Source organism: Brassica rapa, chromosome A03, assembly GCF_000309985.2.
Source record: "Brassica rapa cultivar Chiifu-401-42 chromosome A03, CAAS_Brap_v3.01, whole genome shotgun sequence".
NCBI classification, from domain to species: domain Eukaryota; kingdom Viridiplantae; phylum Streptophyta; class Magnoliopsida; order Brassicales; family Brassicaceae; genus Brassica; species Brassica rapa.
The window spans coordinates 35,433,901-35,451,325 of record NC_024797.2 but is presented as its reverse complement, the minus strand read 5'-3'; the positions used below and the strand labels follow the sequence as shown (position 1 = coordinate 35,451,325).

At 38.2% G+C, this 17,425-nt stretch overlaps 1 long non-coding RNA gene across 1 annotated transcript; it reads left to right on the top strand.

Moving 5' to 3' along the window:
- Nucleotides 1-47: 47 nt before the first annotated feature.
- Nucleotides 48-17,205, top strand: LOC103849592. Its single transcript, XR_004456291.1, has 2 exons — nt 48-15,924; nt 16,388-17,205. It is a non-coding gene; the product is annotated as an uncharacterized LOC103849592 (long non-coding RNA).
- Nucleotides 17,206-17,425: the final 220 nt, after the last annotated feature.

Below are 17,425 nucleotides of genomic sequence, written 5' to 3'. Positions count from 1 at the left end.
AATATTTATATTATTATTTTATTTTTTATTAGATTTCTTGTAATCTTAGGAATAGAGTTGTTTAAAAAATTAACAAATTTTTAGTTTTCAAAAACATTATAATTAATATTATAATATAAGTTAATTAATTATATGTTTTTTCTTTTAAAATTAGAATCAACAAATGAGATATAATTGTTTTCTGGGATTTTAAAACTTTTACAATCTTGATTATATTATAATATTTTAAATTTCTCACTTTTTTATTATTTCTTTCTTTTAATATTAAAATTGTGTCAGAATTTTGAACGGCTTTTAGAAATACTTTGAACATATAGTTTATGTTCAGTATCTAAATAATAAACCCATATGAAAATAATAGCAACAATATTTCAAACAAGAATTTAAAAGATAATATTAAGAACTTTTTGTCGTATATCGATTTTAACGGTTTTATTTATTCAAATTAAAGATATTTTTCTTATAAATATAGATAAATTTGAGTGTTTTTTCTATCTTGTATGTAACCTAGCCGGCTGTTTATCGGTCGCCGGAAATTGTACTGCCTCCGATTTGCTCTGTTCAGGGATGATATTAATATATAATATATATATATATATATTGAGATACAATGATAACCGCGTGTTCTTCAAAAAAAACTACCAAAATGATTGTACTCTATGCGTAATATATACATATATTGAACAATTGGGGCCATTATCATGATAATGACCAGTGACGTACACGTAAGGATTGACAAAATCAATCACATTTAAACAAACAAAAAAGTATAAACAAAATAAAGTTTAACAAATAAGAGATTTCAGATATCTAACTTTTCGGACCAGATCAGATTGTTATCAGATTGTTATAGAATCAATCAAGGATCCTAATTATTTGCCTATCGTTACCACTAGGCCACTAGTTCTTATCATGATAATATACTCAATGGTTCAGTATTTTTATGTATTAAACTTTACCAGTTATAGTTCGCCTTAACTTAACTTCTCTCATGGGCACATTATTCTAGGCGCCGACAACTGTTTGACTTTCTTCGAAGCCAGTAGCGAAATGACCTTGCGTCGTCGTTGTCTATTCTCACTTCCGCTCTCCATCCAGTCTACCACCACTGCCATGCTTTACTTCATGTCATAATTCCTTTCCGTCATTTTTTATGCCACCTTTCAACTTGTTCTCCTCGTAACTATTATTATCTCTTTAGTCAAAAAACTATTATTATCTCGTGCGTTATTGCTCCTCTCGTCGTCTCCGTTCTTTCTGCTTTTATCATCGACACAGCTCTAGCTCCCCTCATTGTCAATGTCGTCTCTCCATCTCCTCTTATTGTCACCGTCTACCTGTCTCTCCTCGTCGCCACCGTCCCTACGGCTCCACTTCTCGCTGCCGCTACTTTCATAATGGGCGGATCTACTAAGCTTGTGTTTTTACTCGCCTCCACCACTCCACATCATCTCAGACCACGACGGCCCTTGTCGGGCCGGTTCTGTTCTCATCATGCTTTGGATTTCCTCCACCTCCTCTCCGACCCTGTCACCTCTGCTGCACCTCAGCTTCTCAAACTTCTCCTCTCTGAACCAGTGTGCCTATTGAATCCAAGCTCATCTACTAAGTTCCTTAAGTACATTCCTTCTTTGACCGCTTCAACCAGCACCATATACTCCGCTTCAGTCGTTGACAAAGCCACTAAACTTTGTAGATTTGGCTTGATCTCCAGTTGATTGTGTTCCCACCAGCCATGAAAAAATAACCTAAGATCGACCTTCTCTTGTCCAGATCCAAAGCAAAATCAGAATAACAGAAACCTTCAACCCTAAACACCTCATTCTTTCTGAAGCACAATTTCACATCTTGTGTTCCCTTCAGGTATCTCAATACCCACTTAACCGCAGTCCAATGAACCATCCATTGCTTACTCAAAAACATGCTAACCAGCCCCCAACGCATACGCCAGATCACACCTCGTGCCTATCATGGCATACATTATGCTTCCGATATAACTAGCATATGAAATATCATCCATACTTGTCTCTGCTTTGTCATCAACTACAACATACAATTTGAAATGTGCGCCAACAGGTGTTGACACACTCTTTGACTCATCCATGTTGAATATCCTGAGAATCTTCCTGATACAACCAGATTGACATAGTGTCAGAATCCCCCTTTCACGATCTCTCTCAATATCCATTCCCAAAATTCGCCTTGCTGGACCCAAATCCTTCATCTCAAATCTGCTGCTGAGTAACTGCTTTACTTTCCTGATCTCTGCCGCATCCCTTGACGCAACCAACATATCATCCACATATAACAACATATAGATGCATGTATCCTTGGTTACCTCTTTGATGTAAACACAATGATCATATTCACTCTTCAGAAATCTATGACTAACGACAAACTGATCAAAACACTTGTTCCATTGTCTTGGTGTCTGATTTAGTCCATAAAGAGCCTTCTGAAGTAGACAAGTGTGATCCTTCTTTCCTTTAACCTGAAACCCCTCTGGTTGCTCCATGTAAATCTCTTCTTCAAGTGTACCATGAAGAAATGCAGTCATTACATCAAGTTGCTCAAGCTCCAAATCCAGATTACTGTAATTGACAACATGAACCTTATGGTTACATTTTTCACGACGGATGAAGACCATCTTGATAATCAATACCCTCTCTTTGACAGTATCCCTTAGAAACTAACCGATCCTTGAATCTAGGCTTCTCAACACCAGATATACCAGACTTCAGTTTAAATACCCACACTTGCAGCCTATCACCTTGCGCTCACAAGGCCTTCTCACAAGCTTCCAGGTTTGGTTCTTATCTAGTGAAGTCATCTCTTCACCACATGCTTCATCCCACTGCCTTCTCGCTTGGTTGTTCATTGCTCCATGATAGCCTTGAGGTTCCTCAACACATACGTCATCAGCTCCATATAGCGCAAACGCTGATATATCCTCCGAGTCTGAGTACCATGCATGTGGCACTATGCTTCTCCGAACTCTATCCCTTGCTAGCTGGTATCCTTCAAGACTTTCACCTACTTTATCTATGTCAACAGCTGTCTCAGCTGTTTCGTCAACAGCTGCACCTGAATTCTCAACTTATGGTCCTGACGTAGATCCTGCTGGATCTTCCTGCACAATCTGATTTCTTAGCTCCTCTGTGTAATTTGCTTTGACCTCGCAGACATTCAAATCCTTGTAGACCTTATCTTTTGTAAATACCACATTCCTTCTTATAACACATTTTTTCTCTTCAAGAAGCCAAACTTTGCATCCTTTCACACCTGATGGATAACTGACGATGATTCCCATTTCAGCTCTTGCCTTGAGCTTTCCTTGATCTGCATGGAAGTAAACCACACATCCAGGTCTTCTCAGGTGCATATAACCGGAGTTCTTGCCCAACCAAAGTACCTCCAAAATGTTTCCATTTATGGCAGAAGCTGGACTCCTGTTTGTCACATTCGCTGACGTAGACACCGCTTCAGCCTAGAGTTGTTCATCTAGAACTGACTAAACCAGAAATCATCTCACCTTTTCCATCAGAGTCTTGTTCATACGTTCAGCTACAACGTTCTGATGTGGTGTATATGCACAGGTCATGTGTCTCTTGATTCCATGGTGCTTGTAGATGTTGTCAAACTCTGCATTACAAAATTCAAGTCCATTGTCTGTTCTAAAACAACACACCTTCTTCTTGACTTGATTCTCCACCAACTTCTTCCATTCACATAATTTGCTAAATGCTTCTCCTTTAGCAGCTAAGAAATATACCCACCTTCCTTGTGTAATCATTGATAATAGACATGAAGTATTGCTTTCCGAACAGACTTGGCGTCACATTTAGAGATCCCCATAAATCAGCATGTACATACCTGAGAGCTTCACTTGTATCATGTCTTCCGATGTGGAAGCTATATCTTGTGCTTCCCCTATCACACAGCTCTCACAGAAATCCAAAACTCCAATCTTCCTCTTATCGATCACCCATTTATGGCCAGAATCTTAAGATTCTTCATACTCTTTGCCCATGCCACAAGACTGTCTCATCCTTAGATGGTTTCTTTATTACATTACTGCTTACTTCACCTGACACAGCTTCACCATCTAGCAGGTACAATGACCCACACAAAAGTTCCCTGAAGAGCTAGTTTTCCATGCTCGTAAAACCTAGTCTTCCCATGTCCACCTCTGTGCTCAAAGCCTAAAATATCCAAGGTTCCAGTAGTTATCAAGTTCCTTCTTAATTCTGGAATATACCTGACAATTGTTGTTGGGGTCAAAATCGGTCAAGGCAAAATCAACGTCTAAAAACTTCTGAGAAATAGCTTTCGAAAAATACTTATGGAAAAACTTGTGTAAAATAAACGAAATAGTTCAGAAAGTCTACGAAGCAATCAACGGAGAGAATGAGAACGAAAGAAAAGAGCCACCTTTCCCGTTAGCCAACTAGCCTGCTACATTTGCCCGCTAGCCGACTAGGCCACTCGCCATATGGCGAGTTACACCACTAGCCCGCTAGCCAACTCGCCATATGGCTAGTTGGAGCACTACCGGCTAGCACACTCGCCATTGGGCGAATTGGACCGTTAGCCGGCTAGACTACTCGCCATCAGACGAGTTAGACCACTAGTCGGCTAGACAACTCTCCATCAGGCGAGTTGGATCGCTAGCCGGCTAGCCAACTTGCCATAAGGCGAGTGGGACCTATAGCTGGCTAGCCAACTCGCCATATGGCTAGTTTGACCGATAGCCGGCTAGCCAACTCGCCATCAGCCGAATTGGGCCGCTAGGAAGCTAGCAAACTCGCCATCAGGCGAGTTGGACCGATAGCTGGCTAGCCAACTTGCCACATGGCTAGTTGAACCGCTAGCCTGCTATTGGGGTCAAAAATGGTTACGACGAAATCAATGTCAGAAACGTTTTTGAGAAACCTTTATGGAAATAAAATAAAAATACATAAAACTAAATTTTTTTTTTTAAAGTATTACAAGACAAGCTCCTCGGAAAGGATCATTCAATCTCTCAAAGAAACAATTCTTTTAGGATCTTAGAACTCTCTGCACTTAGAAACTCTAGGCATTTTTTCGAAATGTTATGTTTCTATGATTGGCACTTGATTACTAGTCGAACTTACCCAGGAAGTTCAATCTCTTGTTCCACTCTCTCAATTGAACTTACATTCGGCATGATCCTCGAAAGGGGTACGTAGGCAGCCTTTCATAAGGTTCAGTCCGAAATCAATCAAAACCTTTTTTCATATTTTTGCTTTTTGTTATCAAGCTGCGACTCAACTAGGTTTAAGGTTTTTGGTGGCTAGAACTAGGGAACTCGCTGACAACTCTTGCGGTCGACGCTTTTATAATCTTTTGTAGTAATCGCAACACTCTTACACAGATTCAGAATAAAGCTACTTTCCCCGTAAATTCGTTTTGTTATCTTTTCATATTCTCCGCATTTATTTGGTCACTTGTCATTAGTTCTTGCAGAGAATATGGGACCTCAGGGAAAGTTGGATTTCTTGGCTTTCCTCATATTATGGAAATGGACTGTGTGAATTTCGGTTCCCACAGTTTTGTGCTAGAAGGAGGGGGGGGGGGGAGTCGGATTACTCTAACTCACGGCCACAAAACGCTTGATCAAAACGATGTTTGGGAATATGAAAGACAAACTCGCAACACGCAATAATACAGGTAAAACAACTTCAGCAGTGACTGCTCCTATGGCCAACCCTTACGCAAATGCCACAGTTCTTGAGAAAATCGAAAACCTAGTCACGACTCTTCACCATAGGAAGAACAACAAAACGAGCTCGCGATTTCTCTGTATAATTAAAAAGGGTAACAATAAATTTTATCAAACCCTGTAAGATTCGTCTCATTACCGAGCTAAAGAAATCCCAACGCGTAAGGGTTTACCAAAATACGTTTTCTGAAAACTTTCGGAAAATATAAAACTTGCTCTCCCCGAAACCGCGGAAAAATCCTAGATTACTCGCGGAAAAAGATACCATAGAAAATCAGGTACACAACTCACCGCTGAACTTCTTCCAAATAACTTTCGGAAAAATTTTAGATTACTCATGGAAATAGGAAGCACATCCAATCGGTTACACAATCCCCCACCGCTGTACTTCTTCCGTATAACTTTCAGAGAAACGAAGTTGATTACTATAAAATCACTCAAAACCTAAAACGGCTGACAAAGACAAACAAAGCAAAACGAGAGATCATAAGATTTTGACTCACCGCTAAAACATTATCTGAAACCTAAGATTTTGTAAAAAATCAAGTGTCGCTTCAATAGTAACATATTCCGCGAATTGTCGATGTTTGCCACCTAATTCTTAATTCGGAAAAAACTACTCAAAACTTCCACGGAACAATCCCACAAAAACGAGAAAAATTTCTAATTAATTTGGTCGTGATGCATCAGTGTATTCGGTGTAAGGTATTCCTGGAGTAGGTAATGCGAGAATAGGTTGCTGTCGTCAAAGCTTCCTTTAATTGTGTAAAAGCCTTTTCCTCTTATCCCATCCAAATGATATATCTTTCCCAGTCATCCTCGTCAAGGGTTTGGCCATGATGGAAAAATTTCTCACAAAATTTTGATAACACCCAGCCAATCCTAGAAAGCTTCGAACCTCGGTAGCGCTGGTAGGGCGTGTCCAATCCTTAACTACTTCAACCTTTTCAGGATCTACTGCAACACCCTTCTCTGACACTCGATGACCAAGGAATCCAATCTCCATTTTCCAGAAACTACATTTATTAAACTTGGCGAATAACTTACAAAACTGCATGTTCCTCTTTACTTTTGGAATAAATAAGTATCATCAATGAAGATGATTACAAATTTATCCAAGTAATAACAAAATAAATCATTCATCAAGCGCATGAAAGCAACTGACACATTTGTAAGACCAAAAGGCATTACCACAAATTCATAGTGGCCATACGGGTCCTAAAAGTCGTTCTCATGATATCGGACTCTGATATAGGGATTTGATGGTATCCTGATGCCAAATATATCTTTAAGAACCAGCTTGCCTCATGAAGCTGATCCAACAATTCATCGATCCTTGGCAAGTGATACTTGTCCTTTACTGTAACATTGTTAATCCCAATATAATTGATGCATAACCGCATGGTGTCGTCTTTCTTCTTCACAAATAAGACTAGTGTTTCCCATGGTGAAGAACTCGGTCTAATAAATCCTTTATTTATCAAATCCTCCAACTGCTTTTTAATTCAGCAAGCTCAGCTGGAGCCATTCGATAAGGTGCCTTCGCTATTGGGGCTGCTCCCGGCTCTAATGTAATGGTGAAAGGATCACTTCGTGGTGGGGGAAATCCTTCCATTGGCTGCAATACATCCTGGTATTGTTTTACTACTGGTATCTCTTCCAACTACGTCCCTTCTTTCAGGTCTCCACCAAGGGTAGTCAGAGTTACCAAATATACCTCGCCCTTGATCAAATCCTTCTTAACTCATAACGCAAATACAAGTGATACTCCAGAACTTGGACATATCCCATAGTATATCGTTGATGGTTGTCCTCTTTCTTCAAGTGTAATTCTTCCTCGACCACAATCCAACTGCATGTAGTATCTCGACAGCCAGTCACTTCATGTTGTCCTGAAGGAACAACTAGCAGGTATGCCGGATATACCATTGATCCCACATGGATTGGAATCCCAAGTACACAACTATCGGCATGAGGGTTATGGTTCCTAGGGGTTCTAATCGAAACACCTACATTTACTCTAGTAAGGGTTCCCTTAAAACTAGACCCACTTGCAGCCTAAACAGACTTAGCCATCAGACATCCGACAGAAGGATAATAACGCTATAAAATAAACATGAAATTTTGGTCAACTCTTCCTCAACTTAGAAATTGTTGTTGGAGAGATGCTCGATTCCTACCAGACAAGTCGTATAAGCCGAGAACCTATCGCGGACTATAAATCGGTACAAATCAGGTTGAAGTCGCATACGGGACACGTAAACCGAAGTAGTCATCACACACCCTAAAACTGATGGTAAACCTAGGTCTTATCCTAAACCCAGCACACTGGTCTCTAGCATCTCAGGGCATGGTATCTAACGATACGAGATCCTATAAGTTGTCTTTTCCTATATTTCAACGTTCACAAATCTTTGCAAAATTAGATTTTTCGAATTTGCCTAAAACGAACAACGAATACGACGATCTAGCAAAGAGTTAGAATATGAGATGAAAACTCATAATCTTCCCTCTACATTCACACGAATACAAACATGCTCTTAAAACACGAAACTCAATTCATTAAAAAGAAGCTGCAAAGAGGCAGGGATTCAAAGCGGCCACACTCGAGCAAAGCAAACAGCCAACAAGGCTACTCTCGAGGCCGATAAAGGTCCAATACACAATGCCATCGGCAGAAACATGCCCGATAGTCTCTAGATGATACACAACTAGACAGTAAAGTTCTCACAGGAAAACAGGTCATAAGAACCTTAACTCTAGGACGAACTACGAAAGGCTTGATCCCTTCGACAAGGGTACATAGGCAGCCTTCATAAGGCGCAGCCCCAATCATCTCACATTCCATTCTCATGAGTAAGCCAACCACTAATTCCAACGGAACTTCTTAGCCGTTGATTCCACCTAATACGCCTATCACTACCTCGCAAGAGATTAAACGTAAAATCTTACGAGCTGGGGGGCTAACTGTTGGGGTCAAAATCGGTCATGGCAAAATAGACGTCTAAGAACTTCTGAGAAATAGCTTTCAGAAAATACCTACAGAAAAACTTAAAACAAATTAAATAGTTCTGAAAGTCTACGAAGCAATCAATAAGAGAGAATCAGAACGGAAGAAAAGAGCCATCTAGCCAACGAGCGCATTCGCCCGCTAGCCGGCTAGGCTGCTCGTCATCTGGCGAGTTGGACCACTAGTCTGCTAGCCAACTCGCCATATGGCTAGCTGGACCACTAGCCGACAAGCAAACTCGCCATCGGGCGAATTGGACGGTTAGTCAGCTATCCAACTCGCCATCAGACGAGTAGGACTGCTAGTCGGCTAGCAACCTTGCCATAAAGCGAGTTAGACCGATAGCTGGCTATGGCTAGTTGGACCGCTAGCACGCTGTTGGGGTCAAAAAATGATTATGACGAAATTAATGTCGGAAACTTCCCGAGAAACCTTTCTAAAAAGAAAATAAAAATACAGAACACTAAAACTTTGTAGTTTAAGTGTATTACAAGAGAAACTTCTCGGAAAGGATCAATCAATTTCTCGAAGAAACGATTCTTTTAGGATCTTAGAACTCTCTGCACTTAGAAACACTAGGCATTTTTCTCGACATGTTATGTTTCTATGATTGGCACTCGATTACTAGACAACCTCGCCCACCCAGTTCGATTTCTTGTTCCATTCTTTCAATTGAACTACGTTTGGCTTGATCTTCGAAAGGGGTATGTAGGCAGCCTTTCATAAGGTTCAGTCCGAAATCAATCAAAACCTTTTTCATATATTTTTCTTTTGTTGTTATCGAGCTGTGACTCAACTAGGTTTAAGGTTTTTGGTGGCTAGAACTAGGGAACTCGCTGACAGCTCTTGCGGCCGAAGCTTTTATAATCTTTTGTAATAATCGCAACGCTCTTACACAGATTCGAAATAAAGATATACTTTCCCCGTAAATTCGTTTTGATATCTTTTCATATTTTCCGCATTTATTTGGTCACTTGTCGTTGGTTCTCGCAGAGAATCCAGGACCTTGGGGAAGTTAGGGTTTTCTGGCTTTCTTCCAATTATGGTAATCGATGGTGTGAATTTTTGTTCCCACATTCGTGAGTGTCTTCACACAACCACCATAAGATTTGATGTTTATTGTACCAATCCCTTGCACTCCAACCGTACAATCATTACCAAGAAGAACTTGCCCCGAAGTTAGCTCTTAGAACGTGTGAAACCAATCCCTCCAACACATCAGGTGGTAGGAATATCCATAATCAATTACCAACTTATCATGATGCCACCTATCTGAAACCGACAGTGCATCATCCTCTGAATCAGTATCTATCACAACGGCTGCTTCCGCTTCGTCTTCTCCTCTGTCATATTTCTTCTTGTATGCATAACACTCCCTCTTGGTATCCCTTCTTCTTTCAAAACCAGCAAGATATTCTAGACCCTGAGCTTGATCTAGAATTTCCCTTATCATTCCTCACTGGATCTTTCTTGTCAGTCCTTCCTCTAGCATAATATCCTTCACCATTATCATGTGAAGCCGTAGAGGTCTTGAGATCTTAATCTTTAGACCTTTCTGCACTTGTCACCCCTTCCAATGAGAATGTATCTTTGGCGTATCTTTAAACCGTGAAGGAAGCGGATTCAGAAGCACTCTCTCTCTCTCTCTCTCTCTCTCTCTCTCTCTCTCTCTCTCTCTCTCTCTCTCTCTCTCTCTCTCTCTCTCTCTCTCTCTCTCTCTCTCTCTCTCTCTCTCTCTCTCTCTCTCTCCCTCTCTCTCTTTCATAAGCTTACAATAGGCTTACTTAGACAAGAGAGAAGAGAACAGACAAGCTACTCTTCCATAAACCATATTCAATTAACATATTGGATTAGGGCATTCGCCCCTTTCCATAAACCTAATAGGAATATTTACAAATACTTCCAAATTCTATAAACCATGAAAGCAATATTTCCAGGATCCTATCAACTTCCATAACTCCATAAAAGTGATATTTCTATTTCCTAATTTGACGTCCTTATCTTGGTTTAAGTTATGCGATCTTGGTTGATTTCCATCACCAAATCCCGACGAAGTCTCTGACGGATTCCTTGACGTAGTCTCTGATGCAGTCTTTGACGAATCCCAACAAACTCCTACTTGATGACATCAAAAACGATCCATTACTTAGGTTAAGCAAACCCATGCTTTTGTCGAATGACACCGATGCTCTCGGTCATCCCAAGGAAATTTAGAGCTTCCTCAAACTTCCTAACATGAACCACCTTGGTTAAAATATCAGCAGGAACTTGAAACCCAAAATTGAAACCCAAGTTGAATTGAAATAAAAACCCAAATATAAAACCCAAATCCAAATCCTAACGGTGCTTTGATATGTAACTCTTTCCTTATGAAAAAATTAGGTAGATCCATTGCTTACTTGGCATTAACTTTTTTCTTTCCGGGAACATTCAACACAGTTTTAATATGATTATCAAATAAATTTTTCTCAACCTGTATGAAGTCCAAGTTGTGGGGAAGACGAAGGTTCATATAATACAGAAAGGTTCCCCAATTGTGATATTTGCCTTAATCATATATACTACGAGAAAGGTTCTTGTGTCCATTTCCTCCACGATCGGCTGTTCTGTGCACTCTTTCAATGTTGTTTATTATTTCAGTGAGGATTTCCTCACTACTGTCAACCGTAGTAAAGGAGAATCAGTTATTTTATTCCTTATCTAAACGCTTGTACATGTTGCCTGTAGAGATAACCCATAGGCAGAACTGTTCAATGATTGTCAAAGAAACTATGTATTCTTCCATGTTGTAACCAAAATGACTTCATATCATATAAACTATATGGACAAGTTAAAAGACCTTGAGTCATCCAACCTGACATCATGTCATAACCTGGAAAGTCATTAATTGTCCAAAATAATGTGGCAGGGATTGTGAATTTTTGCTTCTTCGGAATATCATATGCTTTTACCCTATCACTCCATAAACTTTGCAATTATTCAATTAACGGCTGAGGATTATTTTCAATGATCTTCTTTGGATGTCTTGGACTGGAAACTAGTACTCATAAAAATAAATATTTTGTTTTATACATATACCGGGAGGTGAGTTATATGGCGTTAAAATTACGGGTCAGACCTAGTGTTTCACCATCTATACCAACTGGATTAAATCCATATGTTGATAATCTTAGATATGGTGTGTGGCTGGTCTACGGTGTGTTTCAACTTTTTGCAGCAAAATTAGGATATACCTTGTAAAAATGCTTCTATGTTGCTTAGTCAGAAAGGTGATGTATTTATCCTTCATGAAAGACATATTTTGTATGCCATCACAAATGTGATGCAGTTTCCTAGTTGATGCTACAACCTCTCCATAATAGGTATATAAAACATTCTTTGTTGTAGAAGACTTTTTTCCCTTCCTATGCTTCTTGTGATGTCTATTTTTTCCACAAAACCGACACACTAACAGCTGATGACTTTCCTTAAAACAACATGTGATTATCCTAACAAATATCAATCTTGATAACCTGGAGACAAAGCGCCTTCATCAACTTATTTGTCTCATAATATGACGCATAAGCTTTATTTTGTTGTGGCAAAACATCTTTAAAAGTTTATGATATCTCATCCAGACATGACTCCCCCAAATTATGATCGGTTCTTACTTTCATTAAATGTGAAGGCGAGTATAATTGAGTAATTCCTTCAATACATCCATCATAGAGTGGTTGATTGGTGGCTTCAAAAGTTTGAAACCTTCGATCTTTATATTCCTCATCATTAGGTACTTTCATTGCATTCTCCAATTTATGGATTGACCCAATGTCTCCTCCCATATTGACATTTATGTTTTGCTGATATGACTCTTCTTTAGCATACTGTGTTTCTTCTCTTATAAATTGACCAGCCGTTAATGATTCTCAGGCCCGGCTCAACCTGGACCCTTGGATAAATTTAATTTATATGCAATATAATTGATTATATATAATATTTTGGGCCCGTATTGCAAAAATACAACAAAAATTTGGGCCTTTTTTATCATTAAATTTATTTGTTTTAAAAGTGGGTCCTGGACGTGTGCCCCACTTGCCTACCCCTAGAGCCGGCACTGATGATTCTCCAACATCATAGTAATTTTCTCCACAGCTTGACAATATAATAATTATCCTTGAAGCCGAATCAGTTGATGAGTCTCAAAGATGTTCTTGCATCACATTTCTTTTGGTTTTGACATCTTCCACAAGGACATAACATGGGTTTCCTCTGATTGAAGAATTTTTATTAGAAGCAAATGTGATAAATTCTTCAACACCTTCCATAAACTCTCTTTAAACATAATTATGGATAGGATCAAAATGTATCGATCCATCCACTCTCTTGCTTAAAATTTATTAGACACTGAATTCTCAAATTCATTTCTCTCAAGTTTACGTTTCAAGCTTCTTACAATACGAGAGTGAAGGCTTGTTTGATTTTATAGAAAATAGTTTCCAGGTTTTTCCTATGATTCTTGCCACGATTTTTGTCAAGTTTGCCTCGAAAATTGCTAAGAATTTGGAAAATTGTGTGAGATAACTATAAAACAAAATTACTAACTAACTAAAATCACACCCTCTCTCTTTTTTTCTTTTCTTATCTCTCTAGCATCTTAGCTATTTCACAATTAAATCCATACGAATTTTGTGACGAGTGTTTACATGAATTTGTTTTTAATATATCACACCTTTCCCTGCCCTTCTTCTGTCGGATGGGATGGCACTATGGATACTTACCACAAATTTTGCTATGAAATGTATTTATGTATTTTTTTATTTTTTACTATCGTCAGTACCCGAAATGATTGGTGGGACGTTTTTTCGTGGACTAGCCAAGAAATTGCCATGATTAAACTTAACATTATTTATTGCAAAAAGTTTTAGCCACGATTAAACTATAGAAAACTGTTGCTAAAGTTCCCACGAATTGCTATGTTATATTGCAATGCAATTTTGCCACGGTAATTTTTGTGGCAACATCGTTACTATTGTTTTCACAGTTTAATTCGTAGAAAATTCACGCTTTTTACAAAAAAAAAAGTCACATAGATTTCCATGTTTCTTGTTTTGTGTTTTTTTTTTTGAAACACAAACATTCATTACCATTAATAGAGTTAGGTGACATTCAAAGCATACAATACTTGTTCATCAGCTAGGCATAGCTTAGCCAACAGATCGGCATCTTTGTTTTTCTCTCTAGATATCCATCTAAAAGACACAAATTCAATAGCAAGAACTAGATCGTTGATATCAGCGACAATGCCATAGAGCTCCATATGCAAGACCTTCTTCTGCAGCGCCTGCACCAATTGCATCGAGTCAGATTCACACCTTATCCTTTCAATCTTCAGATCCCTACACTTTTGGAGAGCAGCTCTCAGAGCCAGGCCCTCTGCAATCAAGGGAGTTCTGACAAATTCTGCAGAGGTGGAGAAGTTTCTTATCCGGCCTTTCATACTTTTCTCATTTTGTGGTTATTCTGGCAACTTCATGCCTTTTTATTTTAGCACGAAATTTTTGTGGATATAAAAGATATTAATCTCAGTTAGGAAAGATATTACTTTCTTCTGAAAGAAAATATGAACAAACAATTGGGGGGGGGGGGGGGGGGTATATAATGATTGAACATCAACTACAACAACAGTTCTTGCGATCTATCCATGGAAATATAATCACTTGAGAAGTTTTAAAAACTATAGAACGAAGAAGAAACTAGATCTCAATTTAGATCGAAAAGAATATTTATAAAAAAAGATGTTTTTTTCTCTAAAAAATACGAGATAATAAGAATTGTTGTTACTAAATATGCAGTGTATTAAATTATATTCTGATTTTGCCTATGTCAACACTGAAATATTTTGAAATCTATAGAATTTACTAAAATAATTAAAGCATATTATTAAATTATCGAAATAATAAATTAAATATTACATAAAATAAATTAAATAGAATTAGCAAACAGAAAAAATAAGTTTATTTTTGCAAAATTTTAGATATTGAAAATTACTTCAACATTGGATAAATATAATATAGTGTCGGTAATATTTTAATATTTAAACTATTTTAATTTATTATATGAATAATTTGTATATTTAAAATTATATTTAAAAAGGATTCAAATCGGATTTGGATTTTTTAATATTTTAAATCAACTGAACAAATGAGACCAATGTCTGAACTTTTTGAATCGGATTAACTGATAACGGATCGGATCATAGATCAAAAATATTTTGTCCATCCTTACAACTACGGGCACTAGGTGCTATCATGATAACGAATTTACCAAAAAAAAATAATATCTTCTCCAAAGATAATTCCAGAGAAAAGGAACGACCACAAATTGGGTATATGGTGGATAAGTATCAGATGATTAAATTGTGAGAATCGATACCAAGTCCTAGTTGTTCAATAATTGTATGTCTTGTGGATACATAACAAAATCATTTTGGCAGTTTTCAGGAACATGTGATTACGTTTCTTTTTCTCCTAGCTCAGCATGTGAGTAAGTTGTGAGGAAGTCAGGGATTCCTTTCTTCATTTTTATAATAATATTATAAAAATATTTTTGACTCCAAAAACTATTCTATTTTGCAAACAAGATGTTATCTACAAATTCAGACCGGACTAGAGAACACAAACGAAAACAAACAAATCCAACACGACCCAAAACTAGAAAGCTCAAATCCAGACTCGTGATATTCAGATGGTGAGACGAAAGGAAGAAAGAGAAATAGAATGGAGAAGTTTGGTCAGAATGGACATGCAGAGCCGTGCTTGAATAGACGCACATAAAGCATGTGGATCAGGGGGACATTATTTTCTTATAGGACATAACCCACCTTTTTTATTCTCTTACAACCTAACATCTTTTGCATGATCCCAATGAAAGAAATTAAGTACCTTAATGAATGGATGATCTACACCATTGGATCAAAACAAAATGAGCCACACGATTTTTCCTTCCTCTCTCTCCTCCTTACGCGGGACCCACCCTTCTTCTTCCTTTCTTCAATTAACGTAACAACCACCATTCTTTCTCACTTCAATTCTTCACCAAACAATATCTCTTTTGAGAGATTGGACGAAGAACAGAAAAGAACAGCATAAACATCCACAACAAATCGTGTATCTTCCTCCATAGATGAATTTGGGTAATGTTCTCTCTCTCTCTCTCTCTCTCTCTCTCTCTCTCTCTCTCTCAAATTAGATTCTGTACGTTGAATCATGTTTGAACCAAAGACATTACAGTAGTAAGAGTGATTTGAAATTGAATATAATGTAAATCTAATTATAATCATGAAACTGTGGAAGGAAAATTGTTTATATAATATGGTATAACTGGTACAACTAATGTTACTGTGATTGTTCATACGAACCGTACGACTAGTTAAACACGTACAGCTATTTGTAACTTGTACAATATGTATACTGGTACAACTAGTGTTACTGTGATGGTTCACACAAAACGTACAACTAGTTAAACTGGTACAACTATCAGTCACGTATACAATATGATACTGGTACAACTAGTACAAATGTCATCACTGCTACGTGTATAACTAGAATAACCGGTACAACTACTAAGTGGTGATGTTGTTTATTATACTTTTCCAGGTAACTATGGATAACAACAGATGTGTGGTGATATATTTTGATCAAGGGGGTAGTTATTCAAATGTGGGAGATGAAATTCGATGGAAGCAGAAAGACCGACATATTTCTACTTTAGTGTTTACGATGAGAAGTGACGAGGAGGTGACTTACTCTCAGTTGGTTGATAGAGTATGCAGGAAAATGAAGATTGATGTAGCTTCGCCCAAGATTCAGCTGAGTTACTTTCCGTTTGGAATGGATGATAAGAGGCCATGTTACATCTTCGATGATGAAGATGTTTTAGGATATTTATTGGAAGTCGAAAAAAATCAGAGCCGTACTGTCTTGCACGTGGAACTCATAGAATCTGTCTCACAAAACCAAAGTAAAGAGATTTTTTCTAGGAATGAGGAAATTATTAGTGATGCAAGAGCTAATGATGATATGGTTGGTCTTAAGGAGTTGACGACTATTCCTCATATTCAAGAGGATGAGAATGAGAAAGCCGATAAAGTGGGTACTGAAACAAATGATATGGAGAAGTTGGCGGTTGTTACACCAGCTGAAACACCAGTTGTACATTTCAAGTGGGATGACGGTATTGACATGGCTTTGCACCAAGAATTTGAAACTAAGCATTAAGTGAGAGATTTAGTGGACAAAGCTGTGCATAAGAATTGTTTTGAGGTTGATATAGTGAAGTCGATGCCTCGACTTTACATATTTTTACTTTACTGTTTACGATGAGAAGTGATGAGGAGGTGACTTACTGTGGGAACCGAAATTCGCACTGTCGATTTCCGTTTAAATAAGAAAACTAGGAAAACCCTAATTTCCCAGAGGTCCCGGATCTCTGCGAGAGCCAACGACAAGTGACCGAGTATATGCGGAAATCATGAAAAGATAACAAACGAGTTTAGAGAAAACAGTAGATCTTATTTCGAGTCCGCGTAAGAGCGTTGCGATCATTACAAGAGATCATGAAAGCTTTGGCCGCAAAGTCTGTCAGCGAGTTACTTAGTTCTAGCGGCCTCATAGCTCAAACATAGTTTAGTCGCA